This window comes from Marmota monax, unplaced genomic scaffold (genome assembly GCF_021218885.2).
Source record: "Marmota monax isolate L192 unplaced genomic scaffold, Marmota_monax_Labrador192_F-V1.1 WCK01_AAM20220418_F8-fsc00095, whole genome shotgun sequence".
NCBI lineage: Eukaryota > Metazoa > Chordata > Mammalia > Rodentia > Sciuridae > Marmota > Marmota monax.
Genome location: NW_026695244.1, coordinates 4,272,660 through 4,296,928, shown reverse-complemented (window position 1 = coordinate 4,296,928; position 24,269 = coordinate 4,272,660). Strand labels below are relative to the sequence as shown.

At 37.2% G+C, this 24,269-nt stretch overlaps 1 protein-coding gene across 2 annotated transcripts in view; it reads right to left on the bottom strand.

Moving 5' to 3' along the window:
* Positions 1 to 24,269, bottom strand: part of Pard3b (par-3 family cell polarity regulator beta) — a 1,008,812-nt gene that overhangs the window by 278,020 nt on the left and 706,523 nt on the right. The window lies entirely within an intron of this gene.

The following is a 24,269-nucleotide window of genomic DNA, read 5'->3' as shown; positions in this document are numbered from 1 at the left end:
GTCCTAATCTCCATCATGTGGGATTAGGCCCCAACTTCCTTAATAAGACTCCTGTAGCACAAGAATTAAAATCAAGAATCAGTAAATGGGATGGACTCAAACTAAAAAGTTTCTTCTCAGCAAAAGAAACAATCTGTGAGGTGAATAGAGAGCCTACATCTGGGAGCAAATCTTTACCCCTCACACATCAGATAGAGCACTAATCTTTAGGGTATATATAGAACTCAAAAAGTTAACCCCCCCCAAAAAAAAAACACCAAATAATACAATCAATAAATGGACCAAGGACCTGAAGAGACACTTCCCAGAAGATGATATACAATAAACCAACAAATACATGAAAAATGTTCATCATCACTAGCAATTAGAGAAACGCAAATCAAAACCACTCTAAGATTTCATCTCACCTCAGTTAGAATGGCAGCTATTAGGAATACAAACAACAATAAATGTTGGCGAGGATGTGGGGGAAAAGTACACTGCTGGTGGGACTGCAAACTGGTGCAGCCAATGATGTATGGTGGTCAGCAAGAAGTTATTGTATTTTAAGTTCTCTGAAGATATGGAAAGCAGTATGGAGATTTCTTGGAAAACTGGGAATGGGACTACCATTTGACTCAGCTGTCCCTCTCTTTGGTCTAACCCAAAAGACTTAAAAACAGCATACTGCAGGGACACAGCCACATCAATGTTTATAGCAGCACAATTCACAATAGCTAAACTGTGGAACCAACCTAGATGCCTTTCAGTAGATGAATGGATAAAAAAATGTAGCATATATACACAATGGAATATTACTCAGCAATAAAAGAGAATAAAATCATGGAATTTGCAGGTAGATGGAGAGAGTTAGAAAAGATAATGCTAAGTGAAGTTAGCCAATCCCAAAAAACCAAATGCTGAATGTTTTCTTTGATATAAGGAGGCTTATTCATAGTGGGGTAGGGAGAGGGAGCATGGGAGGAATAGATGAGCTCTAGATAGGACAGAGGTGTTGGAGGGGAAGGGAGTGGAGTATGGGGTTAGGAATGATGGTGGAATGTGATGGACATTCTTATCCAAAGTACATGTATGAAGACATGGATTGGTGTGAATATACTTTGTATACAACCATGAAAAATTATGCTGTATATGTGTAATAAGAATTATAATGCTTTCAACTATCATATCTAAATAAAAAAATTAATTATGGGCTGGGGATGTGGCTCAAGCGGTAACGCGCTCGCCTGGCATGCACAGGGTGCAAGGATTCTCAGCACCACATAAAATAAAATAAAGATGTTGTGTCCACCGAAAACTAAAAAATAAGTATTAAAAAATTCTCTCTGCTCTCTCTCAAAAAAAAATAATTATACAAAAAAAAAAAAAAAAGGAAACTGAGCAGCTGAATATCTTTAAGTTGACCAAATTTGCCCAACAGACTGGCTAAGAGCCAACCAGTACAAAGAGGAAGGAGTATGGAGCCGATGGCTGGGGTTAAATTTCTGCCCTTCAGAATCATCCACGGACAAGTCATCCTATTTCTCAGTTTCTAAATCTGTAAAATGGGTGTAATAATGATGGCTACTTCATAGGGTCACTGTGAAGATTAGATAAATGTACAGATGAAAGGAACTCAGAGTAGTATAGCAATAACTACAATAGAAGGGGCTTAGTTATTATTACTGCCTCTGCAAGGTACCCATGATTGGCACAGTCTTAGGGAGTACTGGGAGTAGGAGAGTCCCCACTTGCTATAAAAAATGGGAAGCTACAATTTATAGTTTTAGCTTTTATAAAAGTGGGATAACAAAGTGGATAAGTAAAAATTATGGGCTGAATATTCAAGGTGTCAGAAAGAGAAAGGGGCAAGATTGAAATCAGGGAAGTGCAGAACTTTCCCATCCCTCTAATAGTGGGAGGTCAAGGGAAGAAAATAGCAGGTAAAGATCTTTAAAGGAAATGTTCATACTCTACCTAAGAAGGAACAGAGCCAGGACAAGGTGTTATGATGATCAGACTGAGAGATCCAAATTTAAAGACCTTATATTTGAGAACTATGAGGTGTCAGAAGTTGAGAATGTTTTAGTTTTTTTTTTAAAAAAAAAGAAAGAAAGAAAAAGAAAATCAAAAAGGCACTGACGAGAACACCTAGGGCTTAAGAGTTTTCAGTTATTACTAAAAGCACTTGTCGGCTCTGATTAATATTGATTTTTATTCTGTCTTGGTAAATGATAGTTATCTTACAAAGTATTTACTACTGTACAAGAATATACTAATTATTTTCCCTAATGAAGAGGCCATTTCCAAACCAGGTGGATGCTACAGTAAATATTCTCAGCATTAGGGCATTTAAAATTCTTCTGCCTAGATTTGGCCTGAGACTCTAGGTAATTACTAAGATACAAGGGTAAAATGTTATATCATTTAATTCTACCAAGCTTAGCTTGCCAGGGTTGTTTGTAACTTTTTTCCAATTTTCCTCATTAAAATAATATCCTCTCTATTTCTTCACAATTGAATAAAAAAGTGGTCACACAAATGATAACCACTGAATAACACTTTCATTCTAGCTCTTAGAAATGACGCTTTTACTCCTATAGCCTGACTTGGTCACCTCTTTCTTCTACTTTCAAGGCAATGATTCCCTAAAAAGATTAACCCTGCCTCTGGGGTTGGAGCCAATTCTTTCAATGGATGCCAAAAGTTCACCAAAAAAATTCAATTGTCAAATTGCAACTGTAATGGAATATGATTTTGTTTACTTTAGATTATGCAGTTGAGGAAGTTGTGGCTAAGTACATTGGCAGAATATAAAATGTCATTAAGACACGGCGTCACCTCTTCCTGTTTTGCTACATAAAATGCATTCATCTTTGCAAAGCACTCTCACATCTCTGACATGCAGTTTTTAATAGTAATTTTCAAATGGGAGCTGTAATAAAGGCCAATCCATTTTGTTACAGCAGCAGGAACTAACACCAGTTATCCCCTCAAAGCAAGTGAGCTACATGCCAAATCAGTTTTCACCACCCACCAGGAGCGATATACTTCACATGCAAATCAACAAATTAGGCCATTTTCACAGATCCAATTCCCACAGATTTAAAGCTTCATAAAACAGTACATGATTTTCACACTAAGATACACAAGCAAGGAAGTCTAAAATGCTATCATGTGTTTGTGTTCCTTTTCCCATGCAACTAAAAGGTAAACAGAAATAATGGACTATGACAAATTCAACAATCTCATCTGTAGCCGAATGGCTGAAGTGGGACCGGTCAAATTTCTTATTCCAATACAGATATGCACCTCTTCAGAATCATGAGTAGATGTTAATAACCTATCTTGCCAGTATGGAGTGAGAGGAGAGTTGTCATCAGCCTGGCTTCCCAAAGAGGTGATCCTGAAACCCAGCATCTAAGGTTGGCCAGGGGTAGAGTATGGGTTGAAGGGTGGGGAGAAGGCATCTTTCTCACAGGTAACAGGAAAATTCCAAGGCACTAACTGGCTAAATGCTCTCATGGTGCATTCTGATGATTGCATGTACTTATTTATAGTTGATGACAGAATAAAGGTGGGGCATCCTATGACATCTCAGAAGTTTCAGCAGTTCAAGGCACTGCAAAATTTTGGCAGAAAATTAGGTTTATATTTGGGAGGATCAAGAGGGCAGTATTGGAAAGTGGGTGGATTGGAAAAGAAAATCAATATCACTCAAAAGACCTTTGCTTTAATTTGGGGAGAAATGAAAGAGAATCTGAACTAAGAAAATGCAATGAAGATGGAGAGAAATAATTTTGATTCTTGGAAAATAGAACTGATGGAACTTAGTATTAAATTGGGCCTAAGGAGTGGGGGAAAGGACACATTACCTTTTTGACTTCCTGAAAACCTTAGTAAGGGCAGATGAGCAAAATGAATTCTACAATGCACAGGTTGAGTTGGGGTTCCTATATATAATCTGGGAAAATTGTTCATTAAGTGTCATGTATGTGAATCTAGATCTCTCCTGAAGATTCTGGTTTAGAGTGGATATTGCTGAGAGACAGAGGTTGGGAGGGAAAGTTTGGAAACAGAGGCCTGGGGAATGCCAACTTTATACAAGAGGATAAGATAAGGAGTTAGGGGGCAGCAGCCAGAAGGCTAACAGAAACCCCTTGACAGAACAATATAATAGAATATTACTGTTGGAATCCTGTTAAGAAAGAAGTGATCTAGGTGGAAATGAAACAATTTTATTCTTTCACATTATTAATTTTGACCCACAACTCTACTTAAATCTCAAATGCCTTTTTAAATTTTTTTTTTTTTTGTACCAGGAATTGAACTTGAACTCAGGGGCACTTGGCCACTGAACCACATTCCCAGCCCTATTTTGCATTTTATTTAGAGGCAGGGTCTCACTGAGTTGCTTAGTGCCTCACTGTTGCTGAGGCTAGCTTTGAACTTGTGATCCTCCTGCCTCAGCCTCCTGAGCATTGGGATTACAGGCATGCGTCACTGAGTCTGGCTTCAAATTGCCTTTTAAGAAAGAAAACTACTGTTACTTTCTTAACGGTAATTTGCATTAAATAGGACATCCTTGTTTTTTGAAGTATCTTTTTTATTTTAAAAGAAATAAGTAATATTCTCCAAGACTAAGCAAAAATTATTTGTCTATAACATGAAATTCATGGACAAATGTTGCCTGTACATTTATTATAGCTACTGCTTAAGTAGTAATAACCAGATTTGATTATCACACCCTAGCTCTATTAGACATTGTAAAGACCGTGAAGAAAGAAGGTATGTCTTATAGTCCTAGCGGGATGAAACACAAGGAGTTACCTAAACATACTTTAAATTTCCTTGGTGTGAATTGTGACAGCTGAGAGAAAAATCTCTGCAGTGAGAATGTCCTGAAAAGCACAGGTAAATATAGACATCAAAATTCCCCACTGAAACGATACACAATTCTTAGATGGAGGAGGGTTATACTTGGTTTGTACTTGAGGGAACTTAGCTACAGAGCAGAAAGGATACAATATTTAATAAACACCCTTCCATGGTAGACAGACTTCTTTGGTAACAAGGCACCTATCTCTAAGCCAAGGTCTGTCCTGAGGTGGTCCCTGAGATAAGAAGAGGATGGAGATGGACATGTTATGCCTCATTATTCCTTCCACAGATGGTTACATTCTTATTCCAATGACAGAGATTAGTTATATCCTTCAGGGTTAAATGGTGAGTACATTAGTGAAAAGAGTAAGACTGTTGAAATAAGAGCATCTGCCACTTGTCAGGTGGAAAACACAGAGTGGCCCTGCAGAGGATCAGTGTTATTATAAAATGGCTCTTAACTTCTATTCAGTCACAGATCCTTTTGAGAATTAAAAGGAAATTATGGATTCCTTTTCCACAACAAATGTTCATATTCGTTTTAATTAAAATTCCGTACACAATTTTTAGAAAATCACAGAACTGTATCTTAGAATTTTAACTCTGTAAGTACTTCTTAAAAACTGAGTATTTGCATGTGGATTTTCCAAATGAATGGAAAAATAAGGCTTGTTTTCTAGAAATTGTCTTTATCATTAACTTTAATAGACTATAGTTAAACGATAAGGTAAAGAATGATGACTTATTAACATTCCTCAAATACTTATCATGCCATCCACCAGCTTAATCTTAACAAAGGTAAAGAATTGTTAATAATATAACAACACACAAGTACATCTTCTTTAGGCTAAAAGTTTCAAGTGTTTCATAATGTTGTGTTTCCTTCCATTTGGAGGGTATTTGGGACTTGGACATTCAAAGACATATTTCACTTCTAGGAACAAAGTAGATTTCATCAGATAGGACTGAATCCTGAGAAGTAGAAAGAAGAAAAGGATTATGTAAAGTGTTACTATTTAATAATTTTTGTCTTGCCCAAATCAAACTGTCTTTAATTAGCAATATGGAAAAATGCATCAATACATGGTCATTTGCTCAATAGTGTATTATCACTATGTTCACATAATTTAGGGAGAGGTTGATGATGCACAACACACTCGGATCCTGTTGCTTTATTTTCACAAAACTCAGAGTGAATGTTTAGGAAACTGGAGATTAGCTTATTTAAGCACCGATCCTCAACAGATGTATATACCCATGCACTCTATCAGCTAACCCCACCCTCTATTACTCTATTTTCTTTTGTTTCTCAAGACACAGAAACTGAGTTGCCTCTCCAATGTACAGTGCCCCAACACCTAACAATGGTAATTACAAAGACTGGCAACTGTACAGGGCTCTCCTTCTGATTATTCAAATAATAAATTTCTCTAACTACCATAATGCCTTTGCATACTTTTGTTTTCAAATGAACAGGTAGTTAGAAGAAAAGCCCTAGCTGAAAAAAGACTAGTGTAGCTTTCTAGCCCTCCCTCCAGTCTTATCAATAAATCATTTGCAGCAAAAAAAAAAAAAAAATAAAATAAATATATATATATATATATATATATATATATATATATATATATATATATATATATATTCTGAGCAAGGGATGATATTAGATTTCTAAGGATCTTTATGCAGCACAATTTTAATAATAATAAGCAGGACATTTTCCTATTCACAATCTCATTCAGGAACATTGCACTAAATTCAATGGTTAATGAAGCCTCATCACAAAGATGAGATATTTGCACCCATTTGCACAGGCCTGGCTTTTGAAGTTTCATTAACCGTCTAAGAAATGCACCGAACTCTCGGAAATATATACTCATTTGCCAGGAGTCAACGCTAACTTAATTCAGGGCTTTAAATTAAATGGTAATAATATATTCCCACATAAATAAAAGAATAACACATTCTGGCTTTCTTGACTTATAGTCATATTTAAAAATCACCATCTTCCCCATTTTGTAATTTCTAATTTTTGCTAATTTGAGGTTGAATTGAGGTCAGCTCTTTACTTTTCTAAAATACAGAATAAAATAGTACAAAAAAATTCAGGGATACAGCCCTGTCTTCAAAACACATTCAGGGATAAAAGGGCATTGATTTTGCAACTACTTTTAAATTACTAAGAGAAAAAAAATACATGTCTGTTTATATCTGTACATACACATCCATGGGGAGAGACAGAGAAGGAAAGAGAGAGGGAATGAGAATTCTAGAGCTAATCTGGTAAAGTGTTATCATCTGAGGAATCTGGATAAAACATACAAAGGAATTCTTTGCACTATTTTTTGCAACTTTTTCTGTAAGTCTAAAATTATTTCATAATAAAAAGTTTTGAAAGCTTATGCTCTGAAGTTAAAAATAAATAAATGAGAAACCACATCAAAGAATTTATAGATATGGTATATAAGTATATACTCCCAGACACAATTACTATTGGCTTCAATCTTATAAATCAACAATCAATACTCAAACACTTATGTTATTTAAAGTTGCTGGTCCACTGGCAACAGGCAGCAATATACAGTACAAAAACCATCATCCCTAACTATATTAATGTTTCAGCTACAGCTGTCATCAATTATTTAAGACCTTCTTCCTAAGCTGGCTGGTAGTCTAGAAGGCAGGCTTTTCAGGGAAAATAGGGAGAGCTGTGGGAAGAGAACCAAAAAATATTTTTTATCCTCATAAGAGAATACATTTGAGTGATCTAGAATATATAGCATATATACTCTATTTTCCTCTTGAGCAGCTATCCTCTGGATATAATAAAATCGTCTGAAGGGGGCAAAGGGGGCAACTCTCCCCCAGTCTATGTCCGCCAGTAAAATAAACAACTTATTGAAATATTGGCCCAGCTAGATTTTCTTCCATTAACAATCAGTTGAGACACATTTTAAAGCAACAGCTTAAATGAATGGCTGTGTGTCTGTAATAATTTCGACTTAAAATGTCAACTGTATTTGAGATGCCATGTGCATTTAATCAATGTCTCTATATTGTAAAATAAATATACTTCAGTATGACTGCTGTGCCAGTCATAAATCATAATTCACAAAGACAAGAACATCTTATCTTCTCTATTGATAGTTGTTAATGACAATACTGATTAAAATGGTATCTGCCTGCCATATTATGGTTAAACAGTCTATTAGAATTTCTATCACATCCTATAACCTACCACTATTTCTCTTAATGCTGATGCATCTCTTATGAAATAAAACATGATAGACAGGTTTAAAATTTAACACTTAACATGCAAAACTAAAGTGCAGAGTTTATAAGAAAGTTTTAACCCCTATTTTCAAAATTAAGACAGATCCATTTGTGAGTTTCCAGTGTTCAAAGGATTTGTTTCTTTCTTTTAGAATTGATACTTAGTTTTAAAAATTAAATATTTTGGGTAAACAGACAATGAGAAGAAAGAAAAACACAATATTATTTAAATACCATATCAGCCCACGGAATCATCTGTAGAAACTGTTAGTTACCATTCCTAGAATGGATTTCTCAGAATCAAGAGTTAGCTCACCCATTCTTTCCTTTTCTTTTCAATGCGGTACTGAGTAAGGATTGAACTCAGGGCCTCACACATGCTAGGCAAGCACTCTACTACTGATCTACATTTTTGCCCTTGGCTGCTTTTCAGGTTTTATTTTGAGACAGGGTCTCACTAAATTGACCAGGCTGGCCTCGAACTTGCAATACTCTTTTTCCTTCCTCCCAAGATTCTGAGATTACAGGTGTGCACCACTGCAGCTGGAGCATCTGTTGTTGAATGCACACTCCGATGCAATGAGTCATGGTGTATTTGGTGTTAGGTATGCCCAACACCATAGCCTCACTGGAAAGGAGATTAGATGGATCTTACAGTTAGGATGCACAATGGCTAGGGGAAATCACACAAAGGCACGGAAGCTGACCTAGAAAGGTCTTTCAGGAATCTAGACCATCCCAGACTCTTCCATCAGTTACACAGACCATGGAAGTAAGGAAAGCAAATGACAGATATCTGAAAGTCAGATAAGATACATGAGGTTCAAGGTAAAAGGTACTGTATCTGTAGACATATGGAGCTGGAGATAGATCCACAGAGGATCCAGTGTTCTGGTGTGGCCTGTCAGTGGTAAACAGGTTCTACTATACCAAGGCTCCAGTTTAAGGAGGTGGCATTCACAGTGGGACCTCTGTAGGACTGAGGATGCTGAGCAATGCAACTGGGAAGAAGAGTGGAAGTCAACACAGTAGAGAGGTACATATACAAGTGTTCCTTCCCATACTTTAAGAGCCAAGGTTGCCCATGGCTCCACAGCTTTAAGATTGAGTCTTATAGCTACACTACCAGATGCCAGATGGAAAGAGCATTTACACTAAGCTAACTAGGGTCAGGGAAGAGACTGCTGTGAGCCCATCTCTATGTTTAGTTCAGAAGACCAGGACCAGGAGGAACTGGAAATTGGATTACATTTATGAGAAGATATAAAGGGAAGATATAAAGAGAGACATGTGGCAAAGGTAGAGGTACTACAGAGAACACAAAAATGCCTAAGGCACTCTTGTTCTTGCACTCCAAGTGATTAAAAATAAAGTGAGAGGAAAATACTATGATGATCCAAACCAGCTTCAGTACAAGGCTAGGGAAATCAGGCCTGGCTAATGACTCTTCATGAAGTCTGGCCTGAGTTTGTAAAGACAGAGAAGATGTTGGGGAGCAGGGATGAGAAAACTGACAAACGATTTCGTCTCTCAGAAGAGGGAGCCTAAACAGCCCAGGGGCCAAGAATGACCTGTAGTGTCCCCACATCTGCATGTGTTGAAACAATTCTTTGGCGTTTTTGCTTTAAAAAATTATAATAAAATAAAATGAAACTATCGCCTGCATAAAGGTTAGGATTTTGGATTGCTCTTTAAATTTTTTGGTAAGTTTGTCCCTCCATTTCCCTTTCCCCAAGCCACAATGTAGAAAAATAATGAAATTTAAAATAGCAAAAACAAAGTCAAGGAAAGAAGGTGGGATAAATAGGAAAAATATTCTGAGAACAAGTTTCAATCAACTTGCTAAACATCCTGTCCACCACACTCTTGACATTCAACACCCTAGCAGTGTAGGGACGGTGAAGGCATGGCAGAGCCGGGAGGAGATGACATTGGTAAGTTTGGTATAGACTGGCTGGGTCAGAGTTCCAGGAAACTGGTCAAAGCCAACCCTTTTATTTTATAGTCCATCTTCATCATAAAAGCTGTTCCTTCCCATACTTTGAAAATTCCAGGAGGCTCAAGGAAAGCAGAACAAATCTATGATATTGATTTCTTACTATACATTGACTAGAGTTCAAATTTAAAGTGGAAAATTATAGTCCTTGGGGGAGAAGAAACCTATCAATGGGAGGAACTAATACTAAAAGCTCCAGAATTAGGGTTTTTACTGTTCTCTGGTGGTTTTGTCTGCAATTAGAGTTGCAACTGTTATTTTTTTGTCAATGTTCTTCCAGCTTTCTCTTTCTTGAGTTTTGTATACAGTATTTTTAAGGGTTCTTTAGTTGGCCATGGGTGCTGCTTTTAGTGATTCTCTGCCGAGACACTTCTACTTTGGTATCTAGAGCTATGTGCTTTTTGGGATGCCAAGAAATCCTTAAGAGAATAGATGATTTCTCAGGTTTACACAAGTGCAAAATCTAAGATATCAGAGGAGTTCATTCAAGTTTTCTTTTATATCTCTACCCTTTTAGGTTTTATTTCCAGTATAGAATTTAAAATCTATCGTATTAAAAATAAAATTCACTTTTTAATTTTTCTTTTGTTTTTCAAAGGATTTTTATGCCTATATAGTAATGTATAAGCAGAGAGTGGAGGGGGAGAAGGCAGAGGGAGGGAGGATCAGATGCAGCTGGGAATGCAGATGAGGGTGATCAGTTGTCCTGGTTTGCCTAAAACTGAGGAGTTTCCTAGAGTAGGGACTTTGTCTTGAATTGGGATGAGCTGCCCCCCCTCAATCATACTAAAGGGCACACTGAGAACGAACATGTGTAAAGGTCAAATTTTCTATTTTGGCAAGTTAAATGTTAATAGATTTTAGACTATTTTTCTCAATTCTGTGCCATTTTAATTAGTAAAATGGACTTTTCAGCTAACCAGCCCTTTCCTCTCTTAGCTCATAGTCACAGCTAATCTAATAATTAATTTCAGCTGATGGGCTGAGCATTTGACGACCATAATGATAGTTTATATACATTCTGCAAGTGGACAGAATGGACACAACTCCTTGAAGGAGAAATATCTTCTGCTCAAGAAGCCAGTTACAGAACTGAGGTTATCAGACATCAATCAGTATGTTTACCAGGTACTGCAAGTGGTGTAATTGTAGTTTGATAGCATGCAGAGATGATCTGGTTATCTACAGGGGCTTGGTAAATTTTGTAGCCTTTGACTAATTGGAAACTCTGTACTCTATCACACTCTGAAGATTCTGGACTTCGAGAACCATGAAAACACATCTGACTTGTTTGCTGTGGTTTTTCCCAATCAAGCACCAGGACTGGCATTTACTAGACAATATTTCTAGAATGAGTGAAAGAAGTTGTCAGGAAAAAAGTGTGAAAGATTGGTTTCACATTTTTTACAACACGTTGTGTATTTATTCATTGTTCACTCAATTAGTGTTGGATAAATTGTTTTGGGAAATTTGAAGATGGTTCCACTCTACCTAGAGATTTTAAGGGACATTGGAAATCTATTTATTAAAAAAAAAAGATCTGAAGTAGTGCAGAGGTAGGGAGGGATTGAAGGGAGCACATCTGAACTTGAACCATAATCATGGCTATAACCTCACAATTTAGTGCTTAATTCCAAATTCTATTTTCATTGCTAATAATTTCATATTTATAGGTCATCTTAATTAGATAGTGAGTTTAAGTAAAGGGATCATGTTGTATATTTTTTCTGGGTTTCCCCATAGTAGCATTTAATAGATATTCTAGTAATGAACTGGTTGGCAAGGTTTTTCTCACATCATTTTAGATGAATATTTATCCCTACTTTTAAAGTACTTCAGGGAGGTCAATCCTACAACCTGTTCAGAAACCTCATTCCAGTGCTTAACAACAATCTTTTTTTTTAATCTAACCTCATTTTTATTGATAGTGATTTTGGCCCATTTTCTCTCCTACCGTCCTCGGTGGAAATGGAGAACAGCTGGTTACTATTACCAGTTAACTCATCTTCAACCTTTTCTTCAAACAGAAATTAAAAAAAAAAAAAAATTAACTCCCAATGCAGTTCACCCTCTTTCTTATTTTTGAACCACTTCCACTGTTTCCATCATTTTGAACACTATTATCTAGAATGACTAAAGGGCACAACACATTAATATCCAAATAAGTTTAGTCCAATTAGTACGCCATCTAAGCCAATCAATCAGCACAACTTATTCAGGGCCAATACTGTGAAAAACTTTGTGGGGAGGTCCTTTCGCTGAAAGGAATTTATAATCCCACTGAGAACAGGAGACAGATGTGTAAAACTCAAACTAAAAACAAGTCAGCCCCTGAGAAGTACTCAGCAAGAAAATGCCGACTGTAAGAAAGAATTTTGATGAGAGAGAAATGCAGGTCAGAGAAGGATTCATAAAAGAGATGGGGCTTACTGAAGTCTTCAGACACAGGAGGAGTCAGAGAGAAAGAGGAGGGAGATCACTCTAAGGGGCAGGGGTATCACCTGAAGGCTTTACTTTTGGGGTCATAGTGGGTAAAGTAATCTGGTTAGTGTGGAGAGTTTCTAGAGAGGAAAAGTGAAAAACAATGATAGAAAAATAAACTGGAACAAGAACAAAGAGTGTACTGAATGCTAATTTAAAGAGCTTGATTTTTTTTTAAAGAGAGAGAGAATTTTTAAATATTTTTTAATATTTTTTTTAGTTTTTTCGGTGGACACAACATCTTTTTATTTTTATTTATTTTTTATTTTTATGTGGCGCTGAGGATCGAACCCAGCACCCCGCGCATGCATGCCAGGCGAGCGCACTACCCCTTGAACCACATCCCCAGCCCAAAGAGCTTGAATTTTAAGAATCTGTGGTTCCCAAATGGAACTGCTGCTGGTTGCAATAGAATTGCGATCCCTAAGCCGTCTATCAAATTTAATGAATTATATTTTTTGATAATGAGGCCAAGATTCTCTTTCATAAGCGTCGTAGATCTACTATAGGTTACAGTCAACTTTAAGAGTAGATAATCCAGAAACATCTTTTCTCCTACAGCAGAGTACTACTAATGGATTCTATTTTAAGAACTCGTTATGTCACCACAGCTGAACTTTGTTAGGTAAATGTTGCAATTATTCCTACTATTACTACAATATCATAAGAGAGGAAACAGAGGCAAAGTGTGTTTAAATAGCTGCTGAAGGACTGACAGTTAAAAGGAGTAGAGTTGGAATTTGAACCTGCGTAAAATGATTCCAGAAGATCCCCCCTTTGCAACTGTGTCTTATTGCATCTTGGTGCAGAAGGCACATCATCAAATGATACCTGAACAATGAATGACTGGTAGCCCTGCTGGTGAACTGTAATGAATAAACGAGGAACATAAGCAAAATCAGGAGGATATTTAAATGATCTAGTTATAAATGACAAACTTTATTAGAATGGTGACAGTTGAAATGGAAAAGAAGGCCCAGATGTGAAAGACAGTATTTTGCAAATATCAATAGGATGTTGGCTGATGGAGGGGTAGGGCTGGGAAGAAGGCGGCAGCCCAGTCGTCCTCGGATTCCTGGCAGTGGCTCAAACAGAATTAGTGAAGGCAGCATGAGCTGGTGACTTGATGGGTAAACTATGAATTAGATTTTAGACATGCTGAAGCTGAGGCTGATGCAGGGCCACTGTGTAGAAATGATCAGCTGACAGCTTGACAAACAAAATTGGTCTGTCTCTGAAAATCCTGGAGAATATTACTTAGGAGGGTTGAAGTAAAAAGAGGTACAATCCAATAACATTTATATATCTCTTATCCATTTTTCAATTTGTATATATCCTGTTTTTAATTGTTCTGGGAAGGCTTTTCCTTAGTCTATGAGGAGAAAAAAACAAACAAACAAACAGTTACAGTTACAGTTACTATACCATAAATTCAAGTCTCTTCACTTAATTATGAACCACCTCATGTTATTAAATTGCTGTTTGATACTGCTTTAAGACAGGAAAATCCAATAGATAGTAAAAATAAATATGAGTTCTATGAGGTGTGATAAGTATACACAGAATTATGGCTGGTATCCATGCATTTTTAAATGCGAATACAATAGTAGCCGTGATCAAGAGGGGGTTTGGGTGTCATTAGCAGTTCAAAGCCTGGCTCTAAGCAGGCTGTTTCACTTCTCAATTATGATCTGTAAGTGAAGCTACTATTTGCCACATTCATCTCCTATGCATCTTGAAGATAAATGCTAGTAAATTACATTGAAGTTCTCAGATAAAAGGTGCTAAACAAAGACCTAATTCCACTTCCCCCACCAGCAAATTATTAAATCTATACATGTCATTATCTAATAGTGTTAAGTAAACATCCCACAAGGACATGACATTGTGCTGGACGTGGGACAAGGCGAATTAGCCAAATATGATTCCACTGGGAATGTACAAGTGTTTATATATATATGAATAAAACTGCTATTAATATGTTTTATTAGTTATTTAATATGAATATGCAAATAGGTCCATTAGGAAACCTTTTGCATTTTATTAATCCACCATCTTAAATGATCATATTTCACCTTACATGCTAATGAAGTTTATATATTAATGTGTACCTTCCACTTTGGTGCCTGTGCAAGTTCTTTGTGTTTTTATTTAGTTTTTTTTCTTGGTATCAGGATTGAACCTAGGAGAGCTTTACCATTAAGCTACATCCCCATACCTTTTTATTTATTTATTTTTTTCATTTTGAGAAAGGGTCTCATTAAGTTGCTTAGGGCCCCCTTAAATTGCTGCGGCTGGCCTCAAACTTGAGATCCTCCTATCTCAGCCTCCCAAACTGCTGGGATTATAGGCATATGCCACTGTGCCCATAAGATCTTTGTAGCATATCAATTTCTTTAAAAGTTAAACCGTTGGATTATTGTTCTGTACTGTTAACAAATCTAATCCTCCTTGTCAAGGAAAAATAAGATAAAGGGTCCTATTCTTCTTCAGTCCTCTTTTATAATTTACATTAATGGGAGTTGTACAACATATTGAGAGGAGAAGCAAACCCTAATTAAACAAATAGGGCTCGTTTGACACTCTATGTGATCATTTTTTTATTGTGATAAGTATGAAAAAATCAAATCATCTTGTTGCTTTGGATAGCTGAAAACAAGAGCTACAGAGTAATCAAGATTACATAGGGTAGGAAGGCAGTGAACATCAATTAGATTTTTAAATGATTTTGAAAACAAAGTATCTGTACATTTCCATATTAATTAACTTCATCCAGGCTCCTCAGTGCTCTATGAACATAGACTCACACACACACACACACACAAACACACACACACACACACACACACACACACACCGCAAAATGAATGACAAACATTTTCAGACATGCCTGACAGCTCAAAAAGATTATTAAAGTCCTATTCCAAACAAACTATGCAGACTGAACACTGTGGCAGCTCATGGGTCTTCACACTCTGCCCATCAGATGGGCAGTCCATCTGTCTCTGGTCCTCTTTTAGTTAAGAACTAAATGCTGGCCCAAATAACCCTTAATGTGTTTGATCCAAATTTCATCTCCACTTAACTTTTCAGTACATCCTTGCCCCAATCTCCATCATCTTTATCACGTGCCCTATTCATACAGCACTCTCTCTTACTTCTTTACATTCTCAAATTGACCATCTATCCACATTATGGTGCTAATTTTCGTCTCTGACGCTTAGCTGCCAACCACCAGAAGCTAGGCTGTATCCTATATAAATATATAAATATTATCAGCTATCACAGCACTGGGTTTAATGGAAGTCAATATCGGTATATTACACACTCTGCTTTGCAATTCCATTACAGGCTCAACTCTGCTGGTCATAAAAAACAGCATTCCAAATCTAGGCCTGTGATAGTAATAATGAAACAAAAAAGGGTCATTGCTCTTCCCAACACAAATAAAAAATTAAAATTGCTAGGCCACTCGGCTCAAAAGAAAACTGGCAAATTAACAAAATGAAGACACAAAATATTCATGGCTCCTATTGTGAAAGATAAAGTAAATAATTTAAGACAGACTGAGGAGAGAAATTTGGAATTTGCCTCTTTGGTAAGAGAGCACAAATTGAGCCTCACTAAATTCTGTGGGTTTTTAGCATACATTCTTTTTTCCTCTGCAAGCACAGACAGTCCCTGAATACAGAAACAATGGATGGCGGTACCATAGTAGCCTTGGACATGCGAATTTATTTTTCCCCACAGCCATGTATTTCTCTCAGGCTCTATATATGCCTCATCAGCCATTTTGCCCTGATGTGTAAGTCTCTCTTTTCAATGTATTTGTATATCAACTTGAAGCTGAATTAGGAACTTCAACCTACTTTGGCTTTTATTTCTCATCAGAAAATTCATATCTTGAAGCAAAGTCCCTTAACTTTAGCCCATTGCTGGCCTTTTGCCTTTGGAGAAGTGACTGTTAAAATTTCACTACCCTGGCTCCATTAGCTGGGTTGCCCTTCATCCCCATAAAGCTGGAGGGATATCTAGATGTTTACAGCCACTATTTGGAAAGAAGAAATGACAAGCTACAGCCACATTACATTTATTGTACACGAGACCTGTAACAGCCATTATGGGATCAAGGTAAAGAGGACAAATGTATGACAGATGTCATCTTCCCTGGTGACTCAAGTATTCAGTCTCTATCTAACCCAATTTAAAAATCTAGTCAAAATATATCTCTGTGGCCAACGTATTATAGGACAACTTCAGGGCAGCCCGATGAAATAACTATGAACTATGCATTAAGAATATCAACTTCAAAATCCAGCCACAGGCCTCTGAATTGAAATGTAAATAAAAAAGGACTTTTAAGTTAAGGAAAATACAAACCTTTTCTTCATTTGAGTCCATTTCCCATTCGTATTCAGCAAGAGAAAGTTTTGCTTTCTACCAGGTAAGCAATGTTTGAAAATAATTCATGTTTACATTTAGGGAGGGGTGATCCATAGCATTCAAAATATAAATGATGGAATGAATTTAGCTACTTCACTTCCTCTTGTATTTTATTATGCAAAACCATCCAGGTGAAAGAAAAAGCCTCATGCCCATCTGAGTCATAAAATTACAACTAGAGGAAAATGAAAAATCCAATAGAGAAAGTGAGTGAGCTTCAGGTGTATCTTGCTTGAAATGATAGTGATTTCTGATGGCCCAGGCTGTCTGGAGTAGAGCATGGCAGGAAGATGAGAAGCCATGCTTACCATTTCTTAAAAGAAGCTAGACTGGTGACCAAAAATATATTAAAAATTGTTTAACATCACTATCATCAAGAGAATGCCATTCAAAACAACAATGAAAAATCACTTCAAACATATTAGAATGGTTGTTATAAAAAAAAGTCCATAGATAACAAGAATTATCAAGTGAATGGAAAAAAGGGTACCTTTGCACACTATTAGTGGGAATATACATTAGTACAGTCATTATGGAAAAGAGTATGGAAGTTTCTCCTAAATTTCAAAATAGAACTACCATGTGATCCAGTGATCCCATTTCTGGGTATATATTCAAAGGAAATGAAATCAGTATGTCAAAGAGTCATCTTCATTCCCATGAGTATTGCAGCACTATTCACAATAACCAAGAAATGGAAACAACTATCACCTGAAGAGTGCAAAAAGGGAAATGTACATATTCACCATGGAATACTACTCAGTGTTTAAAAAGGAGGCAATCCTGTCATTTGTGACAACAGGGATAAATGTGAAGGATACATGAAATAAGCCAGGCACTGAAAGACAAAAGACTGTATGACCTCACATTTACATGTAGAGTGCAAAACAGTAAAACTCATAGAACCAGAGAGTAAAATGGTTAGTACTAGAGATGAAGGGCTGGGGGGATTGAGGAGTTGTTGCCCAAAGGACATACAATTTCACTTACCATGGAAGGAACAAGTTCAAGAGATCTTTGGTGCATTGTGGCAACCGTCTACAATTATATACTTTAACTAGATTTAAATGTTCTGAAAATACAACAAATATATGAGGAAATCTGTATGTTCAAATACGCGATTTAGCCATCTCATTATATCTATATCTATATCTATATCTATATATATCTCAAAACATCATATTATAGACTATAAGTCCATACCATTTTTACTTGTCAGTTTAAAGATGAGGAGACCGTAACTCACAGGGTTAGTGATGACCACGGGGTTTGCAAGGGACAGACTTCTAACTAGGCTCAGCATTGATCTGGCTGTGGAAATGGTGTGTTGTTGCTTGTGGTGGAGGTGGAGGTGTATGTGGTTGGGAGTGTGTTCTTTTAAAAAGAGCTCACAGCAGGATACCTTTCTATAGTGTTTCCCTGTTTAAATAAAATATATAGTATATTTTAGAATAAAATGAAGGAAACATGCATGGCTTAGTATATGCAAAGCTTACAAATGAAAATGCCTCTAGATTTTTAGAAATAGCTTTGTCTGTAGGGTTCATGACTTACATTTTGCATGTTTTACTATGTAGATACTGAAGCAGTATATCTTCAAGGCATACCCACATTTTCTGAGTAGAAAAAAGAAACAATAAAGAATAACTAATTGATGGGTCAAGAGGAACAGAGTTGATACAAACAGCTGCCAATCAAGTTCACCCTTTACATTACAAACCATCAGCTTCAGAACATTTACTTCTGGTACAACAGGGCTTTGTGTACTAAATGGACATCATGGGGATTAGTTGATTTTTTTATTATAGATTTATGTGAGGTTGGTTTATTTACATGCTGCAGAAAAGAAAAAACAAAACAGAGAAGACAAAGCAGGCAAAGTATGGCTTTAGTACCGTAGTATGCTAAGTTCTGATAATGCTATCTGCTGGAAATTCAGCCTAGCTTGGGCAGATGCACACTCTGCTGTGCTGTTAGACAGCTACTGAGGGTGAGATGACACCATCCTTTCTGACTTTATCTTCTTCATAGCACCTACTACAATCCAAAATTATCTCAATTATTTTGAGTTGGTTGTTTATTCTCTCCCCTTCACTGGAAGGTAAATGCTGAGAGAGCCATGGCCGGATGTCTTGTTTAGCACCATGTAAGTTGAATGCTCATCACCTCGAGTTGACACAACACGGGTTTGCCCCTGAGTTATCTTGGTGAATGACTCTCCACAACTGATGAGTCCATTGCTAAAAACAGTTTGTATGTTTATGTGATACTTTGCTTGTTTTTGTTTTAAATGTATCATAAAAACTTATCTTTGATATTTTCTTTATTTATTAGGATGGGAAGGTGCTGTCATCAAAGTGGGGACTTCAGGGGCTAGGGTGATGGCTCAGTGGTACAGTGCCTGCCTAGCATGTGTGAGGCACTGTGTTTGATTCTCAGCATTGCATATAAATAAATATAATAAAGGTCCATTGACAACTAAAATATATATTTAAAAAAGTGGGGACTTCATTGTTGAATATCCAGTTTCAAAGCGCACTGGGCATAAATAAATATTGTTGGATAAATGAAATAGTAATTATGAATGTGCTTAACAAAGACAGGGCATTCGGTACATATTACTAGTCAAATGAATATGGGAATATGGGTGAACCAGTTTTGAAAGAAGGAATGGTATTCTTATGGGTAGGATTTGCACTTGGTTCATTTATTAAGAAACAGTTTACCAAGCATGATTCTTTAATGACCAAATACTATAAAAGCCTTTCCATTTAGTATCCAGAACAAGCTGACAGCTGAAGGTTTCTGGAGTGAGTGGCTATACTGTTGACAGGAGACAATTTGACTATTATATAAAGAGATGGATTTTAAACACAAACCAGTGGAAAAATTTCATTTAAACATTATAAAGATAAAAAAAATAAGTAGCTAAGGAATTAAGGACTGATCTCTAGGTTTCTACTCAAGATAGGCAAGGTTATTTTTTAGCCTAAAGACATTTATCCTCAGTGCCTGGGCACTGAAACATCTTCTGGGCTCCAAGATGGTGGCCATGGATGGATACAATGAGCTCATCTGTTGAAGGGGTCTGAGTGCTGCAGTCTGGCTGTGGAAGCTGTGTGGCCTTTTTGCAGCGTGGTGCCACAAAGAGCATAATGCCCAAGGAAGTCAAACACACAATAGAAAGATATGAGCCTCTTGACCCACTGAAATGATCTTTTAGTGGCAGTAACAGGGCATACGGGGAACTACAAAAGCAGACAGGTTCTTGAACTGCATATTTTCTCACAATAATCCATTTCTTGTGTAAGAGCTACACTTGAATTGTGGAAGGAGATTGGTTGAAACCAGCAAATACTGGAACGAGGTGACATATAGAAAGATGTGAATGACAGAGATCCCTCATGCTTTTTCAACAGGATCAGAAATAGGCTGAATTAACAAGTGAGATAGAATGGACTGCTATATGTAACCCACATGAACAGACCAGCTAATAATCCTCAAAGCACACACCGTGGCTTTTTAGAAGAAAGTACAAGGCTACTGCTCACACACTGACACTCTGGTGATTCATGGTTTGGTGAGGAGAGGGAGGAAGAATTGATGTCTTTACTTATCATTTTGGCCAGGGGCACCTGTACACCGTACAACTGCAGAACAACACCAAAATCTTCAGGTGTGTGTATGAGAAACGCAGATAATGGAAAAATAATGCATATTTAAGTCACATCTAACTCCAAGAGAACCTTACAGCAATCAATCTTTTTTAAATAAGAAAGAAAGTCAGTCAATAGCATCTGAGCAACAGATGAGAATTAAAGCAAAATCTGTTGGCTAATGGTAACAGCCTTTGTGTTCTTTGTTGTTGAAAATGTGCATGTAGCAGCAATTCCAATATGCTCACAAACTCACATGCAAAAGGCTATGGAAAACAGTTGCTATTTTTATACTGAAGATAAAATCAAACATCACCTTTCAGATCTTAATTTTGCTAAAATAGTGGAAGGAAATAAAACCCAAGGTGCTAGATGTCTAAAGGTTCCACAGGTGCTGGATCCTTTAGAAATTTCTCCTACATGAAAATATAGAGAATATTGGACAACAAAAGGGAAGAGTTGGCTCTTATAAGCAATGAAGTTTGAATCTGCCAAATCAAACCATGTAAAATAAAACATGAAGTTAAAGTTTAGTTTAGTAACATTCTAGGAAGTAGAATATGCAAATACCTAACAGATTTTATACTTATATACCACTCTAGTTAAGTTAGTTTGTTTAGTTTTTAATACATTAAAAAGGAAATTTTCCTTATAAATTACTGAAAGTGTAAAATAATAATAATAATAATAATAATAATAATAATAACAACAACAACAACTTACCAGTTTTCTATTGATAATGTAGGAAATTTCTGCAAATTTAGTGACTTGAAAAACAAAAATGGACTAACATTAAGGGCTTGGCCAGAGAGAATCCACTTTCTCACTGTGTCTAGCTTCTAGAGGCCCCTGTCTTGCGTGGCTTATTGTCCCCTCTCTTGATCTTTACAGCCAGTAACACTGCATTTCTTTGCACCTGCTTCCTTAGTCATACCTTCCTCTTGCACTTTTAAGGGACCCTGTGATTAGATTGGGCTCACAGAAGAAACCCAGGATAATCCTCAACTGAAAGTGAGTCAATCAGCAGCCTTAATCTCATCTTCAATCTCAATTCTACTTTGCCATACAACATAACACACACACAGGTACTTGGGATGAGGACATGGACATCTTTAGGGGATCATTGTTATGTTTACTATTAGATGTTTATTACTTACCTAGCAGAGTTATAATCATGTTACATATAATTAAACAAATGTAATTATCACAATAATGGTATATTCTATTATTATTCCATTGTCAGATGAGGAAACTGAGGCACAGAGGTTAAATAATTTGCCCAATATTACCAAGACAAAAAACAGAAGAGTCAGGATTGAACTCAGAAGTCTACATGCAGAGTCTAAATATACTGCAGTTGCAGGTTATAATAATCGCCAAGAGGCTTTAGTCATAGTCCATAACTTAGTAAAACCGTAATAATTACTCAGAATAAGAGAAAATTTTAAATTCAAGGTGGCAAAAGGAGAGACTGAATCTACAGAGACCACTAGGAAAAATAAACTAATGCCTATGTATAAATTGGGATATAGGTCATTCAAAGTAAAATGGAGGCCATTGTTTTGGGCTGAGTTCCTGCACTGAGCTACAAAAGACTAGGAATCACATGATCCAAATGAATTCAGAAATGGGCCAGTTTAAAAACAAAACCAAACCAACCAATCAACCCACCACCACCAACAAAAACAAATGGGAGATCATGGAAACCCATCAAAACACGTTTATTCATAGTGAGCAGGGTGATGAGGAAGTCTCTGCTGAAACCCTATAAGGAAAATAATTTTGAAATGACCAACTCAGTTTTTATTTCTTGTTTTTGCTTTTCTCAGGTTTTTCCTGTTGTTAAAACTCACACCTCTGCTCAGCTCACACAAGTGCCTTTCAGTTCTGCCGTGAGAATGCTGCCCAATGCATGAGTTGGTAATAAGGTCCAATTTGATCTTTGAAACTCAATTTGTTGAAATTTTTTTCTTTGATAATCAGATGGATAATCAGACCTGCTGGAGTGACCTCAGTCCAGGTGTGAGCAGGACCACAGCATATTTTGAGCAGGAGGACACCGGAATAGCATTCTATGAGCACTGGGAATGTAATGGGAAGACCCAGAGCTGTCAGTATCATTTGTGTCCCTTAAAGTTCACTTAACACTTTTACACACAAACACACACACACACACACACACACACACACAGGGTAGGAATGGAGAGAGGAGGAGGGGAGGGGGTAGAAAAGAAAGGAGGAGAGAGGGAGGGAGAAACTTCTCTGTCTGTTTAAAAATGTCAGTTGAAGATCTCTAACTGAAAACATCTGGTACCATATGACAATTGCAACTTTTTTTTTTTTTTTTTTTTGGTAACAGGGATTGAATTCAGGGGCACTCAAACACTGAGCCACATCCCCAGCCCTATTATGTATTTTATTTAGAGACAGGGTCTCACTGAGTTGCTTAGTGTTTTGTTTTTGCTGAGGCTGGCTTTGAACTCATGATTCTCCTGCCTCAGCTGCAGGGTAGCTGGGATTACAGGCTTGCACCACCACACTCCACTAACAACTGCAATTTTTAGAAAAAAAAATATTTATTTTTTTAGTTTTAGGTGGACACAATATCTTTATTTCATTTTTATGTGGTGCTGAGCATCGAACCCAGTGCCTCTCGCATGCTAGGTGAGTGCACTACCACTTGAGCCACATCCCCAGCCCAACAACTGCAATTTTTAAGAGAGATATCGCTTAAGGATTTCATAAGAGGTGACCAATCTCGCTTACCAACTATCATATACTATCATTCACCTTAGTTCATGCAAGAGAAGTATAGAGATTAATTGATAAGAAATTAAAGGAGGAAAAAAAAAGCAATGGAAAGGGGGTACTTCTACTTTTCACCCCAACAAAATAAGCAAGGGACTACAAGAAAATCCCCAGAGTTTCACTGTGACTTGCAAAAATGACTTTCCCCCAGGTATGAGATCATTCTTGACAGAGGCTGACATCAAGTTGTAGGTGGGGAGACCCAAGACAGGAGCTTGACTTGCTCTGGAGAGGTCTGCAGATGTGAGGCTGGTTGGAAACGTGTTGGAGTGAGGAGAAAGGAGAGCCATAGGAACAAGCTGTTCTTGCAATATCTGGTGGTTGAGAAGGCAGTGGTTCTTGTGGGCCAAGCAGATGCTACTTCAATTTGGTTTGAGCCATCTCAAATTGCCACTGTCTTAAGAAGTCTATCAGATGGGGTTAGGAGATGCCAGGGGTTGACTGTCTGAGGTCAGTGGCAAGTGTAAGGGGTCCTTGGGAAGTCAGCAACTGGTATAGTAAGGAGCTTCTTGAACAGTTCACATAAGTGGCCCATAAAAAGCCACTGATGGCCAGAGACAAAACTTAAGTAAAATTCACTCTTGTTTAATATCGTCTTTCTCCTTCCCGTGGTCACAGAGACTGACAGGGAGGAGAAGGTGAATCCCACCTCCCACCACACTGTGGGTCATCCCTTGGGGTCAAGGTCCAAGGGGCAAAGAGGAGGAAAATTTCAGTTTATATTGGACTGGTTGTTCGAGTCCCTGACAAAGACG